Source organism: Coturnix japonica, chromosome 14, assembly GCF_054131305.1.
Source record: "Coturnix japonica strain WE chromosome 14, WE-NBRP24, whole genome shotgun sequence".
In the NCBI taxonomy this organism is placed as follows: Eukaryota; Metazoa; Chordata; class Aves; order Galliformes; family Phasianidae; genus Coturnix; species Coturnix japonica.
The window spans coordinates 5388587-5407864 of NC_140676.1; positions in this window are offsets into that span (position 1 = coordinate 5388587).

The window sequence follows — 19278 nt, forward strand, 5'->3', positions numbered from 1 at the left end:
TTTCTCTGATGTGACACACTGCTTTGCAGAAGCAACTATTGCAATGGCAAACAGACCACAGAACCTCATTTTAACAAGGCAATTCTTTGCGCAAAGGCAGAGAAATCATTGCAGGCGATAAACCCAATCTATTATTATCACAACTTGGGTAGGCTCTTGGTGTTTCCAACCCCAGAGGCTGCTTTGGAAGGGCAGCATTTGTCACCCACCCGCAGCACGAGGACAGAATCCCAACCCCAAGCAGGGAGGCGGGCGCCCAGGCAACGCAGCAGGATCAGCTCTCGCTGCACTCCGGCCTCCGCAAACAATTCTTGCCACGTAGGCAAGAGCGAGCAGGGCAATGGAAAATTACTGCGGGCTTTTTCTTAAAGGGCAAGAATCCCCTTTCACAGGGAAGGTTGGTCTGCAGTGCGTCAGCAGCACGCTGGGGCATTAATAAGGCAGGGAGCGTTTGCATGGTATTTCAGCAGACTGCAGTGGTAGAAATGGAAAGCAGAGAGCCGAGCAGCAACAAGGAGACACAGTAGAGCTGCTTTCAGCACAGCCTAAGAGATAGGAACCTACGCATGGTGCAGTTAGCAGCAGCCAGGAGCTGATGCCACAATGATACCCTGCCTCAGCAGCTGTAGGGAGCCCTTAAGGAAAGCACAAGCTTGCTTCCCCAATCATAAGGCTTTTACCAGCTGCTCTGAAAAATCACAGCCATCTTTACTTCCAGTTTCAAGTGAAAAAGAGGCCAGTTTCTTAAGGCAGCCCTGTACCTACCTTCCTTAAAGCCAAACTAAAGAGCCACGCAAATAGCTGTGATAACACTACATACCCCACTTAAACTGCATAATACTGCTGGGTGAAAATCATACATTAGAGATTGCAAACTTACCACTGGGACAGGACTGCACTCCCCTACCAGGAAGGCTGCTATGCAGCCAGTCGTCTTTCACATCTCAAAATGAGTTCCTGTATCCATACCAAGTTTCATTTCACCACCACAAGAAACAGCACATATCACAGAATCACAGAATGACCCGAGTTGGAAGGGACCTCAAGGATCATGTAGTTCCAACCCCCCTGCCTGGCAGGGCCACCAAACATACACCTTTACCAGATCAGGTTGCCCAGGGCCCCGTCCAACCTGGCTTTCAAGACCTCCAAGGACGGAGCATCCACAACCTCACTGGGCAGCCTGTTCCAGGGCCTAACCACTCTCCTAGTAAAGAACTTACCCCTAACATCCAACCTAAATCTTCCCTCCTTCAACTTGGATCCACTTCCCCTTGTCCTGCTATTGTCAGCCCTTTCAAAGAGTTCACTCCCCTCCTGGGTGTAGGTTCCCTTCAGGTATTGAAAGGCTGCAATGAGGTCACCCCACTGCCTTCTCTTCCAGGCTGAACATGCTATGTGCTTGTTGGGGGCACCTATAGGGAACCAGGTGCAGGGAATTCCCAGTTATCTACAGGTAAATGAGGCAAACCTGCTGCTCTTGCTATCCTCTCACTGCATGCAGCTGTCGCTCATGATGACCCCGGGTTGGTTCAAGGATGCAGCTCTCAGTCATCTCTGCAGATTAAGGCTTTTCTTGCCAGACCTGCAGCAACCTGTCTTCTTGTGTTCCTAATTTGCACGTTCAGATTTTCCTCTTTTGTTTTTCTTGGGTTTTTTGCTGATTAAAATCTCAACCCTGGTCTCTGTGTTTTGTTATAACCAGCATGTGAAAAATGAAGCCACTGTACTGGGTTGAAACAGAAGCTTCCCCCTAAATGGAAACCTTTACTGTGAAGCTGCTTTCATTGTCAACTCTGCAGGCAAAGTCATTACATTTAATAGAGGTTGACCTCATTTTGTAGTTCTTGATATTAATGATTATAAGGAGGGAACATAATTAGAAGCAGTGACTTCTAAACAAGGATAAAGAGCGCTTGTTGTTGCTGCCTCCTTCTCACCTCGGGATTCATTTAATATGGCTGCAAAGAGTAACTTGAAACAGCCTCTGGCAGATAAGCAAACTCAAGTCAAATGCAACGATCTCTGGTTTCCAAGAAGCCTTTTACAGCTGTACAGAGAAATGAAATGAAACCTTCCAGCACTGCATAATGTTGCTACAAAGACCTCTGAAAGAACCACAGATGTGTATTGTGGGTGAAAGCTCATCTTGGGCTCGGAAGAGACCTACGTGCCGGCATCTGAAGCTGGAGTTAAGCTGTAGCCCTGTGCTTCTGTCCCTGTGGAGCTGCTGGTGTTTTCTGCTGCATTGCTGAGGCCATGCTCTGCAAGACAGCAAAAGGGTTTAAGTTCAGTAACCATGCACAAGGGAGCTGGACACAGATGTGTCATGGCTTTTTTTCTAACTTAGCTAATGCAGTCTGGGTTTCCACATAGCAGATGTTGTTGTCACAAGGGGAAGCCCAAATGCAGCAAGTGACTGAGTAACCACGTTTCCTGCAGCCAGGGTGGACACTGCCATGGTGGATGTGCCAAAGGGGCTGGATGAGCTGGCATGGCTACCTGTGGACTTCCACCTTAACGCGTTCTGAGTTTAAAGAATCTCACTCTCACTCTTCCACACAGTGTAGGAATCCACTGGAATATTCATTTTGAATTCATTTTCCAGCTCTTGTGAAGCCCACAGTGCTCTGCTTTTTGGCTCTGCATTGCCTACAGAGACCCCTGAGCAGCCCTCACGTTTCCTCTCATGCTGTCCTGCTTGCTTGGAGAAACTCACATTGTATAAAAAGAGCAAATTCTTGTAAAAACCCCTGGCTTTCTTAAATTCCCCTTCAGTTGTTGCGGTTTGAGCGAGCATTTTTGCTTGAGCAAGCCTCAATGCTTCCTGATTTCTGCAGATCCCTCCATTGCAAACAGCCAGGTTCAGCTTTGCTCGAAGGTTTAGCCTGGGTTTCTTTCAAAATCAAGATAGCGTTGTTGCCCCCAGCTGAAGGCACCATGAGTTGTTCAGTGCGAGGCTGCTTCCTGCAGTGCCAGCCCTGCTGTCACACTGTCACAGCCTGCACTGGGCTTCCTGCGGGAAGGGCTCACATGTGGTTTGTGGCACAATGAGCATCTCAGCAGGAGGCAAAGGAGGGACAGTGTCCTTGGGGAGCACAGCTCCCAGGGACTGATACAGGGATTGAGGGACACTGCACAGATTGGCTGTGTTTGGTCTTTGCACTTTGATCAACCCCACCCTTGGCTACACAGGGCCATTCTAGCTCAGCTGGTTTTTCCTCTCCCAGTCATGTACCTGGTATATCAGATAAAGGCATTCATAAATCAGGCCAGCAATTCCCAGTACATCTTGAGCTATTAACCCCATCCTGTGTCACTGATGTTGGAGAAGCCCTGGGACTGTAGTGCAGCAAGCAGCAATGCTGCACCTACTCGGTGCAAGCAGCTTGCTCTCCCCCAGCTTATTTTTAGAGCTGCCAGTTATTTCCCAATAGCCCTGGGTAAGCTGCCAAGACCGACTCTATGTGTGTCTTTAGCAGCGGTGCTGTGGGGGGGGGTGAAGCCATGTTAGCACCTCTACTCTACCCCCACCACTGTAAATGGGATGTAACAATTCAGTCCTGGCAGAAATACAAACGTCATTGTGGAAAATCATCTTGACTGAACCTGATCCTCACTCAAATTCATCTGGCAAGGGAGAGAAAAAGGGGCATTTAAAACACTTTTTTGTCCTTCTCGGGCCTAAACCTTGAATTTTAAAATCCAGCTGCACTGCACTCAAATTACTTGCAGGGAATTTTTGTAGTTGCTTTTTTAAGAGCGTATCCGTGGTAAATGGAAAAGTGAGCTGTTCCCTCCTCCACCTCTTCCGCAAGCCAAGAGCATGATTAAAAGTTGTTGTTGTCAATCTTACTAATGAGAGCCATAGTTAATAGTCATTTTAATTGGGTACAGACCCATGAGAGAGAGCTGGCAGCAGCACTTGTGTGGCCTTGCAGGTTGCTGGGCAGGGGAGTAGCTTTGGGTGACAGTGAAACAGGGCTTTGGGCCAGGCCGGGTGCCAGCCCCCAGCATGTCAAGAGATGTTTGTCAAGCTGCAGTTTCAGGCCCTTCATAACAAGGGGCCCCCTGGTCCCTCTGTGCTGAGCCTGCAAAAGCAGCAGTGGGGGAAGAAAGAGCATGGCCGCCACAGCGTGATCTTCATTTCCTTTATGCTGGGGTAAAGTTTGACAGCCAAGGGGGGCAGGAAGACATTGAGGAAATACATGAAGAGGAACTTCAGGAGAGACACCGCCAGCTCTTTCACTCACCCAACTGCATTTCTGCTTTCTGTATTTATACATTTTCTGTATTTCTGTGTTAGCCTGAAAACAGCCAAATGCAGAAACAGCTACAGCCTGCAGCCAATAGGAGCCTGTTTGCTGTGCTGGTAGCTGCAGCTGCAGACTTGGGGAGGATGTTTAGGAGATGCAGAAAGTGGATATTTAGCAAAATCACATGAGAGTAACCGGCTCAGCTTGGCTCAGTCCTGCTGTATTGGGCTCAGTCCTGCTGTCTTGCTTCCCCATGGAAACGCCGTGCTGCACCATCTGCCATTGCCTCCCTGCAGCGCTTTGACCTCCAGCCCCAGCCATGTCTGAAAGGTGCACGAACCCACCAGAAGTTTCTGCCTTTCTCCCCCAAATCCCATCCTTGAGCAGGGGGTGAGGAAGCTGTGAGTGCTCCCATCTGCTATCCTGCTGCTCCCCCAGCCCGCGTGTGCTTTGGCTGACAATTACTGCACAGTTAACAACACATCCTGCTTGCCTAGTGTGGGTGGGCAGGGAGCTGGGATGGCTGCAGTGGAATCCAGTTACAAAGGACACAGATTTGCAGGAAAATGGCCTTTACTTTCTACTCATGGAGAAATGTGTCCCAGTTGTCTGTACTGGGGAAATATACTAAAATATGCATATTTCTCTCCTAAACACATATAATGTCCATCTAGCAACCCTGTGTTGGCTGGGCATGAGAAGGTGGGGAGGACAAAGAGCAGAAGAGAAGAAAGGAACTTCTGCTTGTCTGGCTGTGCTTTTCTCCTGTCACCTATCACAAATCCTCTATTACATACCTATGTATACAGAGATTGAGGTCGCAGCTGTATTCCAGCCAAAGCCAACACGGTGTGCAAAAAGGAAACATGTCTTTGCCACATATTTTGTCTGCTGCAGTAAAGTGGAAAGTAATTCCGCCTTATGAGTTAAGACCAAAAAAAAAAAGGTAATTGGGAATTCAAGTGCAAGGGCTGCTAATCCGCCCTACTCGCACAGCGTGTTAACAGCCAGGAGAATTAAACTACATCTGATATTCAAATGGACAGAATGAAATGAAGCGCAAAATTAGCGAGCAAACAGAGCTCGGCTCCTCCAGCTCCGCTCACCCATCCCAGTGAGTGCGTTCCGCAACGGGAACCGCTCCGGCCCCGCTGGAAACGAGCGGCTGCCACCTGCCGGCTGCACAGCCCCGGGCCCTTTGCTCTGCTGCAAAACACGGAATAACCGGGGAAAGAAACGATTAAATTAACAAACAGAAGCGAGGAATGCAGTAAAAACACACTGAGGAGTAAATGATGCCTTTAGCTTCTGGATTGATTCGTATCGCTGGGGCTTTTGGGTGAGTGTGTGTGTTTGGATGTATGGTGTTTTGTTGTTGGACAAAAGGGAGTGATAGAGGCTGAAAAGTAAGCAGCAATACTGCTGCAAGTGAGAAACAAAGGTGCTCTCTGAAACAACCAAGCTGCTGGATTGAAGCAGGTTATGTTTCTTCTTGAACCACACCTTGCACAGAAGCTTGTATTACTGCTACGTTTATATATAACATTGCTATGAATGTACCAGCCTAAATCACTGCAGTCAGAACGGCCTGCAAAACTCCTGCAAGCAGATGAAAAAACACACAAAGGAGCAAAATGGTGAACGTGGCTTTTCCCTGCACTTCCGCCTGAAGAGAGCGGTGCTTCCCCTTCAGTTGGTGCAGAGAGAGCTCCCCCTCCTGTCTAACATCACCCTGAGCCCCTGTCCGCCCCTGGGACACTTCCAGCACTGACAGAAAACTTATTCCTGTCAATGGAAAGCATCCAGCGTGCAAACGTTCATCTCAGCATCTGTTGCTTTGCTAAAAGAGCCCCCCCAAGAAACCCCAGGATTACTTTATTGTCTGCTGCAAGGTAACCAGCATTCTGACGGCTTTCACCTTGTGGAATCACACCCAGCATTTGCACAGTGTAGAAGAGTCTCCTATAAATAGAGAAAATGCTTATTATAGGTAAAGCCAGCAAACAGAATGGTCTGAGAAGTAATTGAGATGGTACTTAACAGACATATTATAACACAGACCTAACAGCAATTGGCTGCACCTGAGATTTCAACTTCTACTTATACCTTCTGAGGCCTTTGCTATTTTCCACTTCTTTTTGTTTAACCTCATCTGTAAGGACTGGTAGGGGTTTTATAAAATGGAAGGTTATAGTAAGAAATAGTTTTACAAACTGCTTTCCGAGCATTAAAAAAAATCTCTGTGGCTTGCAAAAACAGAGCAATGTATGTAAACACTATGCTTCAATAGAAAGGAGCTGACAGCAGCAAATGGGGGCTGTAACATGAGGTATGCACTCCGTAGGCACTTGAATTCCAAAGGACATGTCAGCTGCAGAAAGCTGAAAGCAGAAATTCCTGGTGTTTTGAGTGAGGTGGAAACCCAAGAATTGGATGTGCCAGGGCAGGACTCTGTGGATGCCCTCTGGCTCCGGAGCTCAGAGCTCTGCTGTGCAACATGCAATGAAACCCAGAGACTGAGAGCCAGCCTTGGGTATACACTGATAGGCCTGGATGGTTGGGGTTTGCAAGCACTGAGTGCTGCCTTGCTGCAGTGCAGAGAGATGCAATCTTCCAGGGCTACTGCCCCTGCTCATCAGAAGCCCATCCAAAAAGCACAAAGCTCTCAGCTCACACAAAGCCTTTGCCTCACGCTCTGTGACCACAACCAGCTTCCCTTTGGGTAAATCCGTGCCATAACAAGTATTTTCAAGACATTTTACAGTTGGGTGAACTAAGACGGGGGAAGAAATGGGTTATGTGGGGCAGAGGTAGAAAGGGAGGTTTGTCCTCTCACTCCTGCATCAGCTCCATCTGTCCGCCCGTCAGCTCACAGTGCCAGGCTCCATTGTGACTCCTATCAGTCTGCAAAGTGCTGCATGTTGATGTTTTGGTTTGATACTTGGAGAGCTCTACAGAGATATTTAATTAGGCAAAATGAATTCCTTCGAGAACAGCCTTCTGGCAGCCCTTTGGAAAGCGTTACGAAGCTTCAGTTATTCAGATGCTTAAAAATTGGCATTAGCCACTTTCCAATTTCTTTTTTAAATGACAACCAAATCACAGCACCCCCCCAAGCCAAACGATAGCTGTGGCTCGCCTGCCAGACACACTACCACAAGATGATGTGCCAAACCTCCTCCTTAGAAGCCACTTCCCAAAGCTGCCAAGCCCTTCACTCGCTGCTGTCCCCAAAGGCTTCCCTTTTGCTGATGTTGTCCTCTGGCCCCTTCGCTCTCTGTCCCTCTTTCACCACAGCACATCCTGTGTGATGGTGCCATGGTGCTGATGGGATGTGACTAGCAAATGTGCAGAACAGCATCAATTGGTCTGTGGCATCCAAGTGTCACCAATCCCTCCGGGTCTCATTCAAACATGGATGGAAAAGAAGGAGACACACAAGCGAAAGCAGCTAGGCACGGGGAATTGTTAGTGCAGACACTCTGGAGGCCACATCTCACTGCCAACTTGTCACCTTCCTGATGACGGAGGACCCTGGTGACAACCAACAAGGAATGGCAGTGCTGAGCATTAATGACCACCTGTGTGTTCAGGCTGCTTGGGTTCATTTACATAAGATCACTGGGAGCCATGTGAAACTGTGCATCCTCTGGCCTTAACCACTTCTCAAAACAGGATCTTGTCGTATCAGAATCACAGAAGGGCTTGGGTTGGAAGAGACCTTAAGGATCACTGTGCTCCAACCCACTGCCATGGGCTGGATAGCACCCACCAGCTCAGGCTGCCCAGGGCACCATCCATCCTGGCCTTGAGCACCTCCAGCAATGGGGCATCTCCTTCTTCCTCTTTTTCTCCCCCAGAGTTTTCCACACGAGGGGCTCTGGGTTTCCATGCTGCCTTCTATGCTGTGGCTTTTTGCTGCCTGCTTCGCTGTGGGAAGCGAAGGGTGGGACAGCACCAAAAGCTGCAGTGCTCAGCCCCCTTCTGGCACAGCCCGAGCAATGCAGCAGCAACAAAGGGATGCACAATGCAATGTCTGTTTTATTCCTTCTCCTCAGTTCCTTTAAATTCTCTCCAAAGTAAATGAGGATTTATAGGGATCTTAAAAAATTCCACTCGTATCAAGCTGTAAAGGAAGAAGGAATCTCTATTTAAGCACTTACTCAGGGAATGTCTGCAGAGCTCTCTACAAATGTGATGGTGCTGGCAACACAACGGGGTTAGTGTTAAATATAGCTGTATACACTCCCTCGGCCACCCGAACTGCTGAAAACCTCCTAGCAGGTGATCACAAGGCTTTCTATAATTGAAATGAACTTAATCCTGACCAAAAAATGTAGCAGCAGCTGCTTATGAGAGCTGTGGCTGCTGGCCAAGTATTTCCCCACATTGTTCTGTTCTGGATAGAGAACTGGTTTGATGGTTGTGTTGCAGGCTCCTGCCACTGAGTGTCTCTGACAAGGAAGCTGTTGTGGTTTAGATTTAAGGCCTTTGTTGTATTTTTTATAGGAACACTTCTCTCTTGTGTGGGGATTGCCATGCGAGGATCTGAGTCGCTCATATATTAATTACTTATGGCCTGCAACAGCACTCTAAAGCAGAAGTAAAATATTGATATTCTCTCTCATATGTATATATATGTATATATATAGATATGCTATAGTAACACATGTAGGCACTTATGTACATATATATTAATATGGTGAGATAACAAGCTTGATACTGCAAAGATAAAGGCAACAGAGCTTGTAAGCACTGGGAACACATAGATGAGACCTACCGACTTCTCTGCAAGCTTCAGACTCAGAGTCTGGGTCTGCATGTGGTCTCTTTCACTTTCTTTCTCTCTGCTGTGCTGCCAGCACTGTGCCCACAGCAGCTGTGTGCCACAGCCCTGCCGTCCTCCTCCCCTGCAGACCTGCACCCACACCTCCCGTGTCAGCTCTACGGTTCAGACTCCCAGCATAGAAAACATTAACTCCATCCTTTTCAAACTCTCCTTTTGCCCTGAGCTACCCAAGACAGCACTCACTTCGTGAGTGCTTCCAAGGCTGTTCAAAGGGCAGAACAGAAGATGGTGCTGCCGAGCCAACATGTTTTAACAAGAAAACTTGGAGTCATTTCTTGACAGCTTCTGTTCCAAAATAACCTTTGCTTAAAGTTGTCAAGGAGATAAGTTGGAGAAGCTCAAGAGCTACAGAGAAACATCCCACAGCCACTTCTGTTGCAGGGCAGAGATGCAGTGAAATATTGATAGACCAGCCTCCCTAATCATATCTCCTATTGAGGGGATAGCTTGAATTCCAGATCTCTCCTGCTCTGTATATGGCACTGCTGGGATAAAGCTACGTGGGCAATTGGTTTGGGATGTATGTGGCTAATGAACAGGTGTCAGCTAGACAGCGTTGTAGGAGCTAATGGAACGTCAGTACAAAACACATCACCTCACTTCAGGTGCTCACTCCTGAATTTAATCCTCTTCTCTGCAGCTGCCTGTGCAGCCCCACTTCTCTATGTAAAACAACAGGAGCAGCACAAAGAACAAAAGAACTTTTGAGCATCAAACTGGGAAAAATTATGTCAAGCTCTTGGGCTGTATTTTTTTTTTTTTTTTTCTTATTAAGACTTACGTTATTCAAAACACGGGCATGCAAAAGTAAGGCAAATAATTTCCACCCACAGTGCTGGCAGCTACAAACTCTATAGAGAAATTTTAGCTCAAACTGAGAACACTAATAGGAAGCTTCTTTGGTTTTCAAATCCAGGGTACTCTCCTGCCTCCATAGTTCACCTTCCCTCCAACCAGATTACAGATGAGAACAAGCAAAACTGCCCAGAGTATCAGTAGGAAGGCTGCTTATTAGGCTCATCGGTTTCGGGAGGTTTGGGGGTTTGATGGAAAGAAGCATCCTAAATTCACATGCCTCTTCAAAATCCAATTTACTTGGCAGCTGTAAATGAAGTGGCTGTAAAAGAAGAGGCTGTCTCACAGTATTTCATTTTCTAAATCTTGTGGCACCTGTAAATGCAGCTGAGCATCTACAATAAAGTGATGCTGAGAATAGGGATCGCGCTCTGCTTACTCCCTTCTGGCAGCTCCAGACTTGGTGAAGTCCACGTGGATTGCAAAGCTAGAAATTAGAATTCATGCTCCATCTCGGCATAGCAGCACGATGACAAATGAGGTCTCTGCTGTTAATTCCTCTAGAAAAGGATGCCACACGTACATCTGCCTGTGGCAGCACAGACAGCCATCAAAAGTCAGAATTCTTCACTACTTCTGGCCTTAACACAGCTTCCTAGGTTCACTTGATGGAGCTGCTCTATCTCCTTGTTTTCATTTCTCTGGCTACAAAGCAAGAATAATATTTATCTATTTTACAAGCCACATTAGAAAGATTAATTTGCTAATGCTTGTTGAGTACTCTGAAGACATAAAGCAACAAATGTGTTTTAGGGACTGTGTTTAGTGTTCCTGAAATCAATAGATACTTGGCAATGATACTAATGAAGGGACGTGGGAGCAAAGAGAGACCTGGATACCCACACTACCTATCCCAGTCCCAACCCATGGGGCACAGCACTGTCTTGGGGAGCCTTTGCCTGAGCAGAAGCAAGAGAGCAGCAGCGCCCTGTTGTTACTCTGCAGCTTTAGAAGCTCTAAACAAGGTACCAGAGTCAGACTGAAGCAGCTGCTTTTCAGGAATGTCGTTCCACACTGGTGAAGTATCACAGATCAAAATTTGGTTCCTATCTCACATCTTCCCAAGCAGAAATAACAAAGCAAAGGTTAGGAAAAATGTTTTTTGCTCCTCTAATAAAGACTCAAAGCAGATTCAAAAGGTCACCGGGTTAGAAGCGTAAGGACCAGAAGCAATGAAGTTCTCATTGTCTTCCTTCAAGAAATGCTTACCTGGGCTTAAATCTTCTAGCAATGAAGAGTCTGACAGCCTGAATACAGAGCTGTGAGAAATGCCAGCTGATTGCCTCCATTGCCCAGTGTGTATAGTTTACTCATCATGTCACCATAACTGCTTTAATGGAGATACTCACAGGCTTTCATCTTTTATTCTTGTCCCAAGATTTATGAAAGGAATGGGAACAGTGAATATGGATCAAACGCGGATAAACCAGCCTGAGAAGCAGGCCCTTGTGCCTGTAATCCAAACCCACTTACCCAGAGCCTAAATTTGCTCAATGAGACCAGCAGTTATTCCTAGAAAAGCTGCAAGGACAGGAATAAGCATGTGTGTTCCAAGAGCATTACAGCTCTAAAGGCCCCTCTTCCTGACGCTACAGCAGGTCTCTCACCATTTTCAGACAGCAGGTCACTATGAATTACTAATTATCAAAGCAGGCAAGTCATGTCCATTGCTGACCTACTGTGTGAGCTGGGCAGGAAACCAAATCTGTTCCCACTGCACCGACACAGGCTGTAAAGTGATGTAAATGTAAAATATGTGCACTGAAGAGGTTTGAAGCTTAATATAGATCTTGTTAAATGTTCATAAAGAATACTGAAGCCCTTAGATTAAGAGGTACACCAGAGGAGAGTGATAGGGTTATAAAATCCATTTTTGCAAATAACTCATGTTTATAACAGCACCTTTCAGCCTACGGATTCCAAAGCTTTTTTTCCAGTGTAACACCCTGATATACTGTGTTCACTTCACCTACCAGTTCAAGGCAACCTCCTCTCAAGTGAAATGTGGCAGCTATGTAATAGCCCCGAGTAGTAGTAACTTTAATAATAGCGAGGCATTTATATGGTCTTACAAACTTCAGAGAGTTAATTCCCTGCCCCTTCAGGAAGCAGACAAGGTTTATTATTCCCATTTCACAAAGGCAATATAACCAGAGTGGACAAGAGTGGAGGAAATCTGCACTCACAGAGATTTATAAAGTGAAATTCCATGCATGAGCCTAAAGTGCTTTTAATCCCACATAGAGAAAAACATATCAACGCGTCTTATTAAAAAAAGAAGTCCTTCACTAAAAATAATGACGCGGAGAGAGCTCTGATCTGGATTCTAACACCTGCCACTTCAGCTGAATAAACTGCCTTCTCAAGCACGTGTTGACATAGAAACATCATGGTCCACAAATGCTTCTGTGCCATGAAACAAATTGGGCGCTCAAAATATACTGCCAAGAATCAGACAATCTGTTTTAAGAGGACCCAAGAGTTAGTAAAAACCTCTTGAAATACAGCAGGAAGGAAAGCTGCAGCAGCACCAATCTCCGAGGCAGACTGGCATTGTTCTTGCAGCTTTACAGTTCTTTTCAGCCCACCTGCACTGCACTGCAACGATGCTTTCAACCAGCGAGAAAACTTCATTTTGTTACCCCCAAAGGTTCTGCAAAACATTCCTAAACTTGGAGTCCCTCTTTTTATGTATAGGAAAAGTAAGGTATCAAATCAGCAGGATTTAACTTCTTCTTTACTGAGAACTGGAGTGCTGTCCCCAGGTCCTATCACTGTTCCTGTATTTTCTACTCAGCAGCGGTGGAGAGGAGAAAAGGAGCGTTCAAGGACTACCTTGCCCCTGAAATCTGAAATATCCTTTAAATGACAGCACTGAAAATCCTCTCAGCTTTCATTCTTCCCACTCTTACCTACCAAGGACTCATCCTTTTGCAACTGGAGGGATTATTCACAGCTTGAACCAGGAAACACCCCCATCTATACAACCCTTTGCTCCCTAGGACTTAGCTTACCTAGCTCAGATCGCATGAAGTCACTGCAATCTCCCTCCAGCCAGAGCAGCTTTCCAGTGGGACTCCAACCACATCTTTAGCCAGGCTGTGACAACTCCCAGCTGTCTGCAAAGGGATCTGCACCACTGCTTGTCCTTCCAGCACAGCGATACCTTGCAGTCATCCCCACAGCCTGGGCTATGCCAGGGGCAGGTGGAGGATGAGCTGTGATATCTGTGCCCTGCAGGACCTGGGGATGAAGTGCAGGGAGGCAAAAGAAATCAACTGACCCATGCTGAGCATCATCAACTCTCTGGCAAAGTGATTTCCATTCACAGTAGCACATTTGCTGGAAGAATCATTTCCCATTCATCACTGCAGCTATAGGAATGTACCTCTGCCAGCCAGGGCTCGGCCTCTCTTTCCAAAATCCCCTCGATATGCTATATAGCATCTTCACGATGCGCCACATGGATCAGTGCTCCTGCCTGACTCACTGACCTTCTTCACTTCACAGAAGCTGCTTCCTTTCATCAGTCTGGCTTCATTTCCCCTGGAGAAGCCTGCACTTCCACAGTCCCACTGCAGCCTCAGAGGGAAAGGGTGTCTGGGGAAGAAAGGACATCTTTAATGCTCTCCTCGCTACCCTTCAGGCAGGCCTGGTGCCCTCCAGCACCCAAATGCTAATAAAGCAACATCATGCATGGGAAGTCATGCAATCAGAGAAGTCTTATGAAAAACTATTGCAGAGCTACATAAGCCCTGGCAAACACACCGTGGCCTGAACTCATAGCCTGACCACATTTAGGCATGTGGACAAGGATACAGGGCCTAGCTTGGGTGCTCAGAAATAAAACATGAGCCTTTCTGACACTGTCAAGCACAAAACCGAGCACAAAATCATTTCCTGGCACTGAGCTCACAGCAAAGAGCTTTTAACCTTTTCTGCTTTTGGAGTAATTTGTTTAACTTTCTGGCATTTCACTACCACACAAGTCACATCCGCCATCGAGTGTCGAGATCATGGCCCAGGGGAAAAACCTCCCTGGTGTGCTCCATGCACTACAAAACAACAGACATGATGGTGGAGAAGAGCCTCTTCACTTTGCTTCCTTAGCAACCTGGATACTGAGAAACTGAACACATGGCATTGCAGGCAGCTGTGGGGCACGTGTCAATGCTACAGTCCAGAAGAGGAGCAATCTCAGCTCCACTGACTGACACAGCAGCAGCACAGCGCTGTGGGCTCAATGGGTGCAGCATCTTCCCTGCTCTGTGTCTGCCTGCAGAGGGCCCAGCTCTGTGGGATGTGAAGTTCAGTTTTGACCCTGAGTAATCAGCATAATGAAGTGTGTCCTCATAGGACTGAGCTACCACATCAGGAGATTTACAAGCTTAAGATAGCTTACAGACCTTATTTATAGCTCTCAGAATTAAGCCCAGACCTAGAGACCCATACATTTGGGCTTAAAGGTATGTTGAGTGAGGAAAGAAGGTGCTTATCTATCTCCACCTCATCTCGATTCCTACCTATGAGATTACCATCCATCGCAGGCACAAGAGTAAGGAGAGAGCTGCCCATCTGTCCTGCATGATGCTCAGCTACCCTGAACAATGCTGAATTACACCACCTGCAAAGCAGGCTTTTCCATTAAATAAATCTTGCAGCTCTTTCTTTCCACCCTCCCTCTTTAGCTCTGAAAGAATTTCATTTAATACCCAGGGAGCAGAAAACCCACCAGGTTTGACCCTGACCTTTGCAAATGGAAATATGATGTAGTGAGAATTGAGCCCTGAGAGTCAACTAGCTGCTTTGGTTTCACTGTGGAAATACCCCATGTCGTTCCATATTTCTATTATGAGCCTCAGATAATAGGGAAGAAAATCAGGTAATTCCATTTTTGGATTACTCGGGTTTCTTGTCAGCTGGGAGATGGGATCTGAGGTATGTGGAGAATGACTGGAGGGAAGGGCTGAACAGCTGATTATAGATGTTGTTTGGGATGCTATTTCTGCATGGCCTGCTCCAGAGATATTGAAAGAGATTGTGTTTGTTTCCCCTGACATTTATACCTGTTTTCCATCACTGGCTTCAAAGTCATTATTCTGATTCTGTCCATATTTGAGTGAGTAGAAAATCCAGGACCGTTGTTTACACGTATCATTGTAATGAACCTTACCTAAGCTTTTAAATGATCAAAAATGGGTTATGTATGTAGAGAAGAATATTAAAAAACAGCAGGAAACCCACAAGCAATAGTAAGAATTGTAAGAAAAGGAGTATTGCCAGAGCTGATGTGTCTGTTTATGGGTAGAATTATAAACTCTAGTTCAAAGCCTGCAAATTGCCTTATGAAAGCAGATCCTCCTCTTCCCAGAGACTGATTGATTTCTCCAGGTGCGCAAGAATAGAAGAGTCTGCAGAATCAAGAGCAATGTTAGTGAGGAAAAGAAAAGACAAAGCTAAAAGATCACTGCATGAAACATTGATAAACGTACCTTGGAACGGCTGGATACTACACAATCTTTAATCTGGAGAAAAAAAAGACACAAAAACAATGGCTGGGAGGAAAAGGCTGATTAAATTGAACAGTAAGTTTTTAAAACAAAAAAGCAACATGCGTGATTAATGAAGCAAAGTATTTGATTTCCTGTCTCATGAGGTCTTCCACTCAAGTCATTCAAGAAGAGAAGCTTTAGTGATACACATTAGCACGCTCAATCAAGGGTTGAAAAGAGCAGATTTGATGCTCTCATGTTTTTTCTTCCTATCCTAAAATTTATCTATGAGCATGTTTGGATTTGGTAAAGCATCTGATCCCATATCATAAAATTTAGCTCTTTGGATGATCTGAATGCAATAGCCCATGGATTGAATCACAGCTGAGTGGCTGCAGACAAAGAAGGATGCTAAACAGGGAGTTATTGTGTTGTAGAATTATGTTTATTAGGGCATCAGAGAGATCAGGTCCTCAGTCTTCCTTGACATTTTTACTGATGAATCTAAAAAAGGACTGAACAAAAGGATGACAGGCATTCACTAAAGTGACATGAAGTTGAAAGGGCTCACAAATGCTGGGGAAACCAGAAAGATAATGCAAAGGAATCTGGATAGACTGGAAACTCAGAGTGAAAACATCTCAGTGCAGTGAAATTCAGAGTCAGACAGGTTGGAAGATTTGGATCTCTTGATGCCTAAAGGCTTTAAAGGTGATGTTCATTAAGACTGTGCCATGATGAAAAAATATGAAAAGATGGGGTGTGTGGGGACACACTCCAGCTGAAGCCCTAGAGATACGTGTTACAGCGAGCCAGGAAGAAAATAACAGAGAAGTCCTTTAGTGCCTTTGGCAGGTAAGGCATTTAATAAACATGTCTACCAAGAATCTTCTATAATAAAACTCAATGTATCATTTCCGTTCACTGAGCTGGTGTCATGTCTGCAAACTGCACGCGGCTTTGTCTCCTCAGTGCATTAATTTCCATCCAAATGCCCAGGCAGAGCCTCTATTAGCAACCTCTGTTGACATGAGTAGATTATTCACAGAAGCATAACTAAATGTCTCTTATTTCTCTGAAATCTACACTCGCTCCTCTGCAGGCGGATGACAATTCACAAATGAAAATGTCTGCTGCCTTCCCTTTAAGTACTTGGGGCTGGATTTAAACATACAATCTCTACTGAAAGACAGATTCTAGACATCACCTTCTCATCATGATAGGCTTCAGGACTCAGAATGCGCTGTGGCCTAGAGGCAGTTTGCATCAAACCCAGCACCCAGTACCTCCAGGCTGGAAAAGTAGTGGACTAAGAGCAGGAGATTCCTAAGGGCACTGGCAATAGCAAATGGATCATGTATCAGGGATACAGGGAATATTTAGCCAGCCTAGAGCAACTCTCCTGGCTTCCCTGCCAGGCTGTGGCTCCCCTTCCTTTGGGGGTCTACACCAGTAACAAGGGAAGGGTATTCTGCAGGAACAGTAGGACATAGGATTGCAGCCACAGAGCTGAGACAAGTCAACACGGTGCCATATAGTTCTATGTGGCACCGGAACACCCAAAGCTAAAGAATTTTCATATATGGGAGGAATGATCTTTTCCTGTAGGTCCACCCCCACCCTGTCTGGCATTAGCTGACGCCCTCTAGCCTGTTTGTCCCAGAAGCAGGGAGCAACTGTCTGCATGACTTCACTTCTCCGTGACCCAGAAACGCTTTCCAATTTACCACTCACATCGCTCAACCAAAGCAATCTGTACGGACCTGCATGCAGAGCATACTGTGCTGCTGTGCCTTACTCAGTCGGCCTCTGCTGCTCCCTAGCATGGCTTTATCTCCCTATAAAATAAAGGCCATTTTGCTGTTATTCAGGTAGTAGAAGCTTTGAAGAAACGCTTTCAAGTATGCTATAGAAGTAGACATTATTACCCACTGCCCAGGGGTTTGGAGAAGGTTTACTCCAGTAAAAGGCTTTGCATTCAGCTGGCAGGAAGCACTACACATAAAGTGGAAAATCTTCCAAGCTGAATTCAGATGAGCTGATTTTTTATCAGATCTACTAGAGAATGGGCATACCAGTCCCTGGACTGTATGAGGGCTTAATGTTCTAATGATATTCACCCTACCACTACAGATTCACAGGGTAGAGCGATGCACGAAGTTGAAGAGACTGAAATTTCAAGGGGCTGATGTGAGATGAAATCCAGCGTTCACAGACAGATCTGACATCTGGCTCAGGTCAGGTGCACATAGGAGTCTTGGTGCTCAGCATTTAGAGGCACAGCAGATTTAGCATGGGGCAGGAGGTAGAGATAGGTTAGATTAGCCAGTCCTTGTAGCAAGGACCATGGTGAATTAGCTCCTCTGGGGAGGACTGTAGGTTATGCTTGGCTCCAAACAGTGCTCAGACTTCTACTTCATAAACACCAAGTCCCTTCTCAGGTGTTTGAACTGGTGGAAGAAAACTGAGAGAAGCAGGGAAGGCTTATGGACCAGCCATCTTTCATCTCGACCGCAATAAACCTATTAGCATCGCACAGGTGAGGAAAGGTTTGTGGCACTGAGCTGATAACAGCACTGACAGCAGATGTTCAGCACCAGGCAAATTCCTTAGAAACAACCTTATTTGAAGTGCTTACTCCCAAAAACTGTCAGCTGTATTTGGGCTGATGCGGAAAATATTTTAAATGGTGTTTCAGACAGCAAAAACAAGAGATGGGTAGAAATTACTGCTCACAAAAGCTGGGCTTAAGTGACAATTTCTGTGGTGAAAAGCTGCATTTATTTAGTTGATCTAAAGCTGCTTTGTAAAGGAAACATTTTACACCTACTCTTCAGGTATAAAGAAGGCTTAAAAATTAGCTGAAAAAAATGTGTTTGTTATTTGAGGATTATCCAGGCCTCCTCCCTTTCTTCTTTGCTCTTCGCATTTTAAACAGAGGGAAAAGTAGGTATTAGGGTTGTTTTCTTTGAAGTGGAGTGATACATGAATCTTTCAAACATCTACATTCTGACCCTATTTGTCTTTCCAGTATTTTAATTAAACAGATGATAAGAAGCAACAGTGAGTTTCTAGCAATTTATGAAACAATCTTTCCTTTCCTGATTGCTTATCTTTTATCTTTTGATCTAGCAAGGTCACGATCCTTCTATCTCCACTCATCCTTAGAGACCCTCCAGCCAAATAAAGATAAGGCTTCCGACTCCTAAAGTAAAAACAGAGTAAACCTTTCCTGTAAACTACAGCAATACCAAACAAAAACAGCACCGAGGCCTTTTTTGGGCAGAAGCAAGAGCTTAGTTATTGTCATCTGTCAGATGGATCCTCTGCTTCTTATACCTGTGCAGACACATACAAGTAGGTACTGAGGCATGAGAAATTCTATTACAGCATACATATATCCCCTCATAGAAATACCATTTTGACCTCATCAGACTTATCTCCTGCAATGACAAAACAAGTGCCATGTGTGATGGTGACAGCAGTTCAGCCGGACTGAGAGATAGGAAAAGTAGCGTTTTTCTGTCCTGTTTGTTTCACATCCTGGTCACTTATAGCTTTGTATGGAGTCTTAGTACTTGGCAACCCCTGTAACACCATCAATAAACCTCCAAAGCTATCTGAGGCTACAAGATTATTAGCTACCACCGCGATGAGTTTATTTAATGCAGCTGAGATAAAGCAGAACACTCTAAGAATTCAGTTCGCAAATTATCTTAAAAGAAAAAACCCAAACACCCGACTTGAATTATGTGTCGGTTTCCTTCAGCAAACCATCCGGGATTCACTGCATGAATAGCCAACCAACCAGTGGGAGGCAAAGCCA